The sequence below is a fragment of the Hipposideros armiger genome, unplaced genomic scaffold (assembly GCF_001890085.2).
Source record: "Hipposideros armiger isolate ML-2016 unplaced genomic scaffold, ASM189008v1 scaffold_21, whole genome shotgun sequence".
In the NCBI taxonomy this organism is placed as follows: Eukaryota; Metazoa; Chordata; class Mammalia; order Chiroptera; family Hipposideridae; genus Hipposideros; species Hipposideros armiger.
Genome location: NW_017731371.1, coordinates 405,786 through 418,344, shown reverse-complemented (window position 1 = coordinate 418,344; position 12,559 = coordinate 405,786). Strand labels below are relative to the sequence as shown.

Below are 12,559 nucleotides of genomic sequence, written 5' to 3'. Positions count from 1 at the left end.
GATCAGGTCATTTAGAGCTTAATTTTGACACGATCACATTTAGAAAAAAAAGTCCAAGTTCAAACAAACTGAAATATACCAGTAAAGTCCAATTTTCTAAGTAAAAACAGGAAAAGTAGCTTATAGCAAAGAATCAGGTGATATTCTGTTGGTCTACACTCCAAAGCAGTTTTTGCATACCACTCCTATAATCTCAGCCCTAGTCCAATGCTAACGCCAGAATGCCTATCAGTTGTGACATCTTGGGATATAACTTCCCTGTGCCTCAGTTTCATTTTATGTTTATGGGATGATAATATCACCTTGCAGAGTTATTGTAAGGATTGAAAGAAAGGTAAAATGCTTAGTACACTATGGTAGGTAATATGTATGATGTCATCATTGCTATTATATGTCTTTAATATCTGTCTTCATCCCTATATTGTCATAAACAATACAGCAAGATGGAAAACGGAATTAGGAGACTAAGTACAGAATTTTGAAATTATTCTCTTTTGCTAAAGTATTTTGAGGAATTCCAAAGTTTTCATTGTCCAATGAACTCAAATCACATTTTATTCACATTTTATTAAAAGACATTCCAACCTGCAGTCCTGAAAAGGAAAGGAATACTGAAAAGTTATGAGAAATATGAGTAACTTTTCTAAAATTATCTAATCTAATCAGTATGAAACATGTTACTCGATTCCCCATCCCCAATCTGAGCTGAATGGAACAGAGCTGGGCACCAGACAAAAGGCTGCCAATCCATGGGCTCAGCAACAGTCTATGGCAGGGCCTGAGATGAAGATGAACTGGTCCCATTATACTCCTCTTTTGGGAAGGACAAGAGTCGGCAGTCGTTGCTAACACAGAGAGAACACTGAGAAAGAGTTGTGAAGTTGAGCAGCAGCAAGAAACATCACAGCAAATCAATTATGCAGAAGACAGAATAGGAGGAGAGGAAGTGATGTGGGTGAGACAGAGTAGAGCCTGGCAACTGGCTAATGTGGGGACACTACTTGGGTACAAAAGACACGTGATGCTCTTTGTTTTCATATCTTACTCTGTGCCTAGAGAGTATGTGTGCTCCTGGCACGCTGTGATATTCCAATCAGAGAATACAAGAAGTCTTTATCACAATGATCCACATAAGAAATGAAAAATTATATTCGGTGTTATCACTGTCCATCACCTCAGATATAAAAGAGGAAGCAAGTCATCTCACAGGTGGAAAAGCAGTGACCAGGTCGGTTCACAGAGCTTGGCTGTGAAAAGGCCTCTTTCTCCACCTCCCGGAACAAGGGGAGCAGGGTCAGGTCTCTAGTTCTGCTCTGACTTTTGAAACAATTAAAGAAAGAGACCTGATGAGCATAGGGCTGAAAAGCCAAGAGGGGTAATATCTGATTAACACTCTACTCAGCAGGAATAAAAAGAGAATGGTTGAGAAGCTCCTTAGACTTGCCTCTAGGATTCTGAAACTTTTATGAAAAATTACCTATTAATTATTTTGGTCTGGACCAGAGAACAGAGTCTACTCAACTCTTTGGCTGGGAATTCCTCTGGAACATGTAGTTCTTGTGCTTCCTGAGGCCTGGTTGTTAGATTCCCTTGTGTTTCCATGCACATGTATCCTTATAATAAATGCCCCACTGTCTAAGGACACTTGAGTCCAGTAAGAAGGCCTGCCTGGAACTGGATTTATTTAATAATTCACTCGGCCCAGAATATTGCCTCTGGCAGTGGAGCCCAGAAGAGATATTTTGTGACATAATTTTTGCGTTCCCATCACCATCACCACATTATTCATTAGAGAAATTTCCAAATAACCCAACCCTTCCACCCATGAGTTAACAGGCTAATTATTACAATATGTTTGCTTCAGTTATGTATCTGTCAGAATTGTGTGCCACTACAAATAAAGAGGATCCTACTCCAGACACTTAAAGAAATAGAGGCATATCTTTTTTATCAAAGTAAGAAGCCTGTTTTTGAAAAGAACAATCAGAGTCTCGACAATACTAATGCTCCAGTGATGGTCTTGGCCTTTCCCTCATGAATGCAACTGCTATGGCATTACTTAAGTGATGGCATCCTACCATGTTCATACAGAATGGATGGACCAATCCTAGGGTCCCCAATCCTAAGGTCCAGTGGAGCTCTTTTCCTGTGTGAGTTTTCTGTGATGGTTTGTGGGTAGCCCCGCTCCCAGGTGAACTTTTCAGAGAACTCCATCCGCCTAGGTCCATGGGACACCAGCGAAAGGCCTTCCTTCCACTCCCCTCCTTCACCTTTCCTGGCCTTTCAGGCTACTCCACTATAAGACAAGTATGGCAAATAACTCCTGTGCTGCCTAGAAAGGGATTTCCTTCTTCCCTGTCTTGAGAACTATGTTGTAACCCTGATCTCAGGGTGGGGAAAGTATAGATGAGATGTGCTTAATAAGTCCTCATTTACTTTCAGTGGACTTTGAAAATTTCTCAAGAGCTTTACCTTTTTTGTTCACCATTCTTTCCTCACAGTTGTCTTCTTATGTTTCCATTTAAGTGTTGTAAGCTGGCTTTCATTAATTTTTCCTAATTTTCTAATTTTTCAAATACCAGGATATTATAATACCATAATTATATGGAAAAAACATATAAGAAGAGACTGACACTTCTCAAGACATTATGGAATCAATATTTGAAAATGCATAGATTTAGGATCTGTACTATACATATCATGTGGAAGAATTAGGCAATTTTAGGCTACAAATCTTGATCCACTTTGGTTAATTGTTAAATTCCAGTTCTAACATTAACATTGAAATCGATTCAGTTACATTAAAGGTTATCAAATTGTTGATGAATCACAATATAACTTATTTTATTTAGGCGAGCAATGGAGAGTGTCTATTTAAATGACTTTAGCTAGAACAGTATTCCTGTGCTACTTATCATAAGCTTTCCCTGAGAGCCTCTGTTGAAAACTTTATTTGGAAACTTCCTGTCACCCATAAATACCCCAAAAGTTAAAATAATTAAACTCCACTTGACATGGTACTTGACATAGGAAATAGGTTAACTGAAAAGGAAAATGTGGTTTTAATTTTTGTGGATTGAAATGTCATGTGTTTCATATATAAGATGGTTCACTTGGAACTGAATAGATAAAGCAAATCAAGGTTCATCTACAATATTTTAATGTTGCACAATCATTTTGTATTTTTGAGAGGAAGTACCAAGAACTGATTCAAGCAATATAAATACTAATTTCTTATTACAGATTTCTGATTTGAGAATGAGCTATAACATAAAAAGTTTTTACATATTAAATATATGTATTTACATCCTTTCGATGAACATATATAGTTGCTTAGCAAGAGGCTGGAATTTTATTAGTTCTACTTATTATCATTTCATCAAGCACTCTGTTTCCAATTGCTCACACACACACACACACACACACACACACACACACACACACACACACACCCTCTATACATCCTTCTCCACATTCCTTCTAGGTCAAGAGAACATATTGATAATCATCGTGATAATCTTCATTTAGCAATGACTCCATGCCAGGATGCTGGTCTAACTAACACTTATTTGGTCATAATATACTGGATTATAACCAGCTCAGATGGTACTAATAAGGATGATTGTTGGCTATAAATCTCACTGAAAATGGAATGCTGAGTCTTTCTCCAATTGTTTATTTCTTTTATCTCTAGTCCTTACTTCTCATTTTGTTCTTTGTTCATTTCACAGTAATTTAAAAATAAATGTTGACCACATCTTTGACTTGGGAGAAGTCACACGGATGGTGAGGCCAGGCTGAGATGATGATGTTTTCGTTTTCCCAGCTCCCAACTAGGTTCTTGATCTTATTGTGGATTTGCATAGCAGACGTGGGGAAGTGGAGACGAGAACAGGAGAAAAGATAGAAGGGATTGGTGGACACTCTAAAAAATATTTAGCATCTTTTCATTCCCTATATGATTGCCTATTCATGATTTGGCAGAAAGGAAATATCTTATCCTACTCTAGTCGGTGCTTATACTTGCTTTCTGCTCACTTTCTCATCTCCTCTTCTTTCTGCTTTTTGCATCTTAGCATATCTCTCTCCCTTCCTATATTCTTTCACTCCTGTCTTCATTCTACTCCTTTGATATTGGACAACCTCTCGTGATACTATATGAACTCACACAGGAACATTTCCTTATCTATCACTGATGTGGCCGGTTACCCCTTGCGGGTATTTTGTGGGCACTCCTAGGTTTACTGCCAGGCTGGGGAATGAACCAGCCTCACCATCCATCCACATGCTTTTTCAGCCACAGTGGGTGAATAACCACCCCCACCTTTGCCACCTCTAACCCATCTTTTTCAGAATAGCCGTATTTACCTACTTAATTTACAAAACAAATCCTAAACCTCCCCTAAGTGTAGCATGATTGGCCCACTACTCTGAAAACAAAATCCAAATTCCTGACCATAAAGGCCCCTCTATACCTGGTGCCCCCTCTTATGCCTCTGCCTTGGTTTCCCTTCACCCTCCCTTGTCTAAAATGTGCTTCATCCATGTTCACATTTCAGTTCCTCAAACAAACCAAATGTACTCACTCAGGGGTGGTTTAGGGGAGGGACTAGAAACGGGCTTTGTACATGCTCATGTTACTGCCTAGAATCTTCTTCCAGCTCTTTGCATAGTTTTCTCATTTCATTCTTCAGGCCTTTGTTTAAATATCATCAACTCAAAGAAGCCCTTCCTGACTACTCTTTCTCAAGTAATTTCTCTCTCTCTCAAACTCATACATGGACACACATGTACATGTACACAGACATACATGCAAACACACATATGCACGTAAATGCAAAGACACACAGCATGCTCGCAGAGATGCGCATGCTCGCAGAGATGCGCATGCCCACAGAGATGCGCATGCCCACAGAGATGTGCATGCCCATATACATACATGCATACATGCACCACTGCCACTACCACCATCACAGTTACATTCAGTGGCATTGCGGTTTACTTTTTCCTCACAGCACTTACTGAGTACGTTTTTCGCTTGTTTGTTTGCTTCTGTAGTGTTTGTCTCCTTCATTTGGATGTAAACTCTAAGACATTAGGGGTTTGTTTGTTCTCTCCATAGTTATCCAGTACCTGGCCCAGTGCCAGGCACATTGTAGGTGCTAACAAAATATAATCCGTCTTTTATGAGCTGACATTAGTTTGATTTTATACTAAATTTTTAAACAGAAATTAAGCTCATTATTAAAATAGAGGAATAAAAACATATAAGGATTTTTGGAAAAGAAGAGTTAACAGCTAGTTTTGAGGTATCTGTTCAGGTCTTAGGGATACCTGAGAATCCTTGTTCAAGCCTCCTTCCAATACTAACTCAAGGGATTAATGGTCCAGCTCTAGAAGGGGAACTACCGAATCCAAGAGAAATGAAGATCCAGCCAGAGACTGTACTGGGTCAAGCTGTGTACCTCAGGGTAACGACTGTTTATCAAGTCATGAGCAACCAGCATTTATGGCATGGAGCGCCCCTCCCCACTGACAATGGAGCTAGACTGGCACACCAGAGAGCGCTATATAACTGGGCAGACACGCGCACTGGTGCTGTATGACTAGGTAGGAAGCTAAAGCAGAAGCAGAGAGCTCGGCTTTCCTGAGCTGAGGTTATTCATATATTGTCCCTCTTGATCACATGTGTTCTGAATGCAGGTGACTTGCAAAGTTTCATTGTCCTTGGAAGTCATCTCTCTCCTGAAGGGAGCCCAAAGGACCAGGCACTCAGAGGAAGAACCGGTTCGAGGCCGTAGGCCTTTAACTGTCAACGTAATTCATCAGAATACCTGGATGATTAGAACGAAGGTCAAGAAACTACAGCTCAATGGCCAAATCTGGCGAGCTGTCTACTTCTTTTTGTACATAAATTTTTATTGGAACAGAGCCACACTGACTCATTTATGTATTTGTCTTTGACTGCTTTTATCCTACAACTGCAGAGCATATGCCCTACAAAGCCTAAATTATATACTATTTGGGTATTTATAGGAAAAGTTAATTATAGCATACAAATGAGATTCCATTTTATTTTAACAGTAAAACATCCAATTATTAATCAACGTGAATTTACAACATAGCATTCAGTGCTGCCAGACTCCTACACCAAGTTTTGCTTGCATAGAACTCTATCATGCTCCTCTTAGCATGGTCTCTCAAAAAAAAAATGCTTGTCTACACATTACACCCTAGACATTCTATCTGCAGCTGGTCATCACTTTTAACCTATTACAACGTGTGTCCTTTACATTCTTCCTCCCGGCAGACCCCAGCATGCTGTATGCCTATTGCCATACTTGTATGCTGTGATATTTAAAAAATGCTTCAATGTTTTTAAGACTCCACAGGAATCATCACTGTCCCCTCAGGAAAGCTGTTCTGAAATTGTTCACATTCTTCACCATTTACAGTTTTTTAGAATTGTACATATTCTTGAAAATGTTTTATTCCCCAGAGAGTTTGGGAAAATTATTTAAAATATTATTACACATTTATTTAAATTATATAGACACAGAGAATAAAAAGCCATATTAAAGTCCAGTTTTGCAAGCAAATTTCTCTAAGAAATAATATATAAGATTAAAATTGTAAAATAAACAGAAAAGTAGAACTGAAAGAAATGACAGTTTACATTCTCAGGGTCAAAAGAAATGGATATTTAATGACAATGATAGCAAACTTGGAAAGCCTGAGAAAATGTTTGTCCTTAGTAAATGTTTGAGTACTGATAATTTTCTGTCAATTCATAGGAATGCATGAAGCATTTAATCTGATGCTTTTTTTTAATCACGTACAATTTTTTTTCTCTGCAATTGTGAGAAACACATTGCTAAACAGGCAATAGAATAAAGATTATAAATAATGTTTCCCTGCAGGAATTATGATCCAGGAAATATTCTCCTTCCCTCTTTCCTTAGGTCTGACACAGTGTCTGGAATATAATAGACACTCAATAAATTAATGAAAGAAATGAATAAAAATTAAGTTAAAGTCACATTCTATATAAATGGGTTTGAAACATACATCTCTGTAACTGGGATTACAATGCTTGAATAAATTTATAACTTTATATTTTTGGCTTTATATGATATTTATATTTTTGGCTTTTGCTTATTATAAAATCACTTAAAATCAGATTACAGTAATCTTTCCTTATCAGAGCTTTGTTTTCCACAGTTTCAGATTACCTGCGGTCAACTGCAGTCTGCAAATATTAAGTGGAAAATTCCAGAAATAAACAATTTATGAATTTTAAATTGTGCGCCATTCTGAGTAGAGGTTCACGTCATCCCTCTCTGTCCTACCTGGGCCTGAGTCATCCCTTTGTGCAGCATATCTATGCTGTATGCTTCCCATCCATTACTCACTTAGTAGCCTTCTTGGTTATCAGATCTACTCTCTCTCTATTGGTACCACAGGGCTTGTGTTCAAGTAACACTTATTTTCCTTAATAACGGCCCCAAAGCACAAGAGCAGTGATGCTGGCAATTAGGATATGCCAAAGAGAAGACATAAAGTGCTTCCTTTAAGTGAAGGGTGAGTACAATTAAGGTATTTTGACAGAGAGAGACTACATTCATAGAACTTTTATTAGAGTAAACTGTTATAATTGTTCAATTATATTTTATTACTAATTATTGCTGATAATCTCTTACTGTGCCTAATTTATAAATTAAATTTTATCATAGGTATGCATGTAAAGGAAAAAACATGGTATATATAGGTTTGGTACTATTCATGACTTCAGGCATCCACAGGGGGTCATGAAATGTATCCCCACCCTCTTGGATGGGGAGGGACTACTGTACTGCCTTGGGAAAAATCTGGACAACATGCAAAAAAAAAATGCTCGATTTGATTCAAATTCTTCTGCATGGGTCCATTGGAAAACAGTCATGGAAGGACTCAACTTGTATATTTGTTTTCAATACTTGCTTCACTACTTATAAGCCAGGATGAGCTGGCTTATTAAATATTAATGATGCCAATAGAGATAGATAAATAGATTCATGTAACAGAATAGAGTCCAGAAGTATATAGTTGATTCACATATGTGGCCAATTTATTTTTTCTAAAGATGCCAAGACAATTTAATGGAGAGAGGAAAATCTTTTTAAACAATGATGGTGAAACAGCTGAATACATGTAAGGGAAAAATTAATGTCAACTCTCTACTTTCACCACACACAAAAATTAACTCAATGTGCATCACAGAACTAAATATAAAAGCTATATAAAATATATAAATGTGAAAACTATAGAGCTTTTAGGAGAAAGCACAGAGAGTATCTTCATGACTTCGATGTTTATAAAGATTTCTTAGACAAAATACAAAAGTCGCTAAATTTAAAAGAAAAATAATTTAAAACTTTCCTTCATATAAATTAGAAACTTCTGCTCTTTGAAAAACACCATTAAGAACTAAAAAGCAGGCCATAGATGATTGGGAAGAAATTTTTGCAAGACATATATTTGAAAATGATTTATATCATTATATATGCATATATATGATGTCATATATCAAGCAACCCAGTTTTTTTAAATGGGTAAACGTTTTAAATAGATTATTCACAACAGAAAATGTATAAAAAATTGATATATTCATGAATTAAAACTCAGCATCATTAGTTGTTAGTCATTAGAAAAATGCAAATTAAGACTATAAACATACCACTACACAGACACTAGAATGGCTGAAATTAAAAAGACTGCTAATACCAAGTGTTAGTGAGGATATGGAAAAACTGGAACGCCCCTACACGCCTGGTGGAAATGTGAAATATTACTACTACTCTGGGGAACTGTTTGTCAGTTTCTCACAAAGTTAAATCTATACCTACCTGATGACATAGCCATTCCATCCCTAATAATTATCCAAGAAAAGTGAAAATATCTTTCTACAAAAAGAGATGCACAAATGTTTATAGCAGCTTTTACTCTTAATAATGAAAAACTGGAAACAACATAAGTATACATCAATAGGTAAATGGATAAACAAATTACAGCATATTCATGCAATAGGATATTAGTCCACAATAAAAATCAAGAAGCTACTCATCAATGAATGGATCCCTCTCAAAAACACTATGCTGAATAAAAGAAATCAGATACAAAAGAGTATATACTAAATTATTCCACAAATGAAACCGCAGAACAAGCAAGGCTAATGTGTAGGTGACAGAAAGTAGATCAGTGATTGCTTGGCGGGTAGATGGGTGGGTGGGGAATGGACTACAAAGGTTAATAGACATGTTCTTAAACTAATATTGTTGGTGGTTACATGGATTTAATCACTTGTGAAAACTCATTAAATTTCGTACTTGAAATGGGTGCATTTTATTGTTTGTGAATTATATATCAATAAAGATAATATGTAAATGAAACAAATCTAAAGGGCAAAGAATGTGAACAGATACTTAACAAAAGAGTGATACAAATCTCCAACAAACTCATGTAAAAATGCTCAACTTCATTAGTCATCAGGGAAATCAAACTAAACCACAGTGACATATCATTTCATACCCATTATAAAGTTAAACGAAATGTCTACCCTATCATCCATCAATTTCAATCCAAGATCTAAACCCAAGATAAATCAAAACACATGTCCACCAAAAGACTTGTGCAAGAATGTTTATAGCAGCTGTAGTTATAGGAGACCCAAACTGGAAACAAAGCAAACACCAATCAATAGGAGAATAGATTAAAAAATGTAAAATAATCGTATCATGTAACAATACTCACCTATAAAAAGAATTGAACTAGTGATATACACAGCAACATGGAGGAATCTCAGAAACATTCTCCTGAGCCAAAGACGTCAGATATAAGAACACATAGTACATTATTCTACTTACATGAAGTTCATCAGCAGCCAGATGATTCCCTAGTGACAGAAATCAGAACAGTCGTTGCTAGGGAGGGAAGATTGACTGGAAGGGATGTGAGGAAACTTTCTGGGTGATAGAAATATCTTATATCTTGATGCAAATGATGTAGGGTGGTTGTAGGGATTTATCACACTCATTGATTTTTAGGAACTTGAATTTAAGAACTTAACATCAGTTACATTTCACTCCATGTAAATTTCATCTCAATTAATTAAAAAAATCTGCCAAGTGAGTAAGTACAGCCTTTATCACCCCTTTCGTTTCAAGGATAATTTGGCTAATAAACATATAGTCCTGGATTAATGTTAAAAACATCTACTCTTATTTGAAGAAAATTATTTTTAAAATCATCCCTTCATTCAGTGAAATAAAATACTTATTTTATCTCATAGCACTTGAGGTTTTTTCCCACATACTGGTGAGAAAGAAGTAGAAGAGATCAAGAATGTCTAAAGTAAGCAGCCATTATTAGTTGAAAGGTAAGATTTGAGACTGACTAGCTACCAGGCAACAAAGGAAAAGCACAGCTGAGAGGCTCACCTTGTAACATTTGTTCTTTTACCTTTTTATTTCAGCTTTTATCATGGCCTGTCGAGCCCCTCGGGGAGGGGGCTGGTGGAAACAGGAGCAGAGTCCCTGGGAGCTCCACGATTCACATCCCCTCCAGCGGGAGTTCCTATGCATGTGAGGCTGTCAGAGCAGGAACCCCAGCCTTTGTTGCCTGAATGTCTCCTGGCAACCTGTCAACAAAAGGGACAGGACTGAGTCCTCTAGTAACCAATAGGAAAAATCCAAAACAAGGGGCTGAGGAACACGCAAGCGGACAGCAAAATAAGTATGGGCCTCAGCTTTCTTTGAAGTTGGCTCCAGGAACTTTACCAATGGACTAGGCATCAAACTGTGAAAATGGGTGGAAACAGGGTGGAAACAACTTTATTTCCTAGGGAAGAGAAAGAAGCAACATTTATTGAGTGTCTTATTGATCTTTTCTAGTGTCTTTAAAAAGGATCATCTGCATTAGGAGAGCTTGGCCTCTTCTAAAACAGAGAGATGGATGTTCTCAAAGGATGCCAGTGTTATGGTTTAAAATGCAAGAAAGTACACAATGTAGATTCTATGCTTAGTTTCTTTTCTAATGTGCCCTAAGATATAGCACACATTTAAAAAAACTAAGGTCAACAACATTTTAAAACGTATCTGACATAACTTTTTTAAACCTCCTATTGCAAAATATTTTGAGACAGTCAGCTAAATGTGGTACAATCCCTACAATGAAACACCCTGCACACATTAAAGCTCATGAGGTAAAAGAGTTCTTTCAAATGGGAAAAAAGTACACAAAATATTTCTCAAAGGTGAAGCTACACAACAGAAGAAATAGTATGATCTCATTAAACTCCGTGTGTGTGCTCTTAAAGAACATTCACCAAAATGTTAACTGTAGTAATCGCTGGATGACGAGATTAAGAAATATTTTATTAAGTGTTCCTTAGGGTTAGGTGTTGGGGGAGGGGAAGAACCCTAACCTATAAGATTCCCAAATTCTGTCCCTCAGCCCCGAAAAGTGAATTGGGATATACAGGTAATTCACAGGACTGCTAATTTTGTTGAGGTGACTTCAGACCTCACAGTCTAAAGCCCCTGCTGGATAATGAAGTTCTACATCTTCACATTCTATAATATAATGCTCAAAAGATGGATATATCCTCCACAGAGATTTACAGATATCTCAATTACATAAAATCTTTCTAAGTTGGATGCTTTTCCTCTGAAACCTTTCAGAAGATGTCACATATAAAGGACGAGCGTGCCTAGAATGACTTAAGAGTTGTTGTGATAGTGACTAAATTAAGACAAGGGCAAGAAAACTTAGTTTTGCATTTGGCTTTTGACCAACTTGTGGGCCCCAAGTTGACCTATTTCTCACTTTACACAATCCGCATACTTTCTCAGCCCTATTGTGGGTTAAATGAGACATTTCTCTAAAGAAATTGCCCAACAAACAAACAGGATCCCAAATGTACACCCAGGATTCAGTCAAGTGGCCAGTTATTTGGGCCAGATGGCAGAAGAACAGATAGGAACTGCTGGCCTAGGACAGAACAACCCCAGGAAAACACCAGAGAGAGCAGGTTATTTTCATGCTAAAAGAGGGCGAAGAGTTCTTCATCTGGACTGGAGCTGCTGACCTCTGGAGTCCTGGGAGCCCCCGCTCCTGCACCCGTGGGCACGTGTTAGCCGGGCAGCTAACAGTTTGGTGCATTCACCGCCCTTTCTTCCCTGGTGGCGTTGCCAAGTTGCCAGCTGCTTTTCTGCAGTCATCAGGGCTGCTTCTGAAACTGGCTGGAGAGGGGCCTTTGTTTTCTCTCTAATTCTGGATCCATTAGAAATTCATGGGTCAGTAGCTTCTGCTTATATTAAACTTTGTGGTGTTCAAATTTATTTCATCTTGGTAAGACAGGCCTTCCTAGGGGCCTGCCCCTTTCTCTCCTCTCTGCCTCCCTGTCTGTCTCCCTTCCCTCACTCCCTTTCTCTCTCTCCTTCTCTCTGTCTTTTAAAGGGACCAAAACTTTTAAGTGGCATATATATATATATATATATATATATATATATATATATACACA

General features: G+C 37.6%; 1 protein-coding gene across 3 annotated transcripts in view; it reads right to left on the bottom strand.

Annotated features, from left to right (window-relative positions):
• The window catches only part of ZNF475 (zinc finger protein 475), a 51,738-nt gene extending 41,092 nt beyond the window's left edge, over nucleotides 1–10,646 (bottom strand). The window contains exon 1 of one of the 3 annotated variants that reach the window (XM_019635283.1): nucleotides 10,476–10,646. The gene's annotated coding sequence lies outside the window, so the exon portion shown is untranslated. Of the gene's footprint in view, nucleotides 1–9,789; nucleotides 9,907–10,475 lie in introns of those variants that run through there. The other 2 variants (XM_019635282.1, XM_019635284.1) reach the window with 2 other exon arrangements.
• Between the last annotated feature and the right edge of the window lie 1,913 nt (nucleotides 10,647–12,559).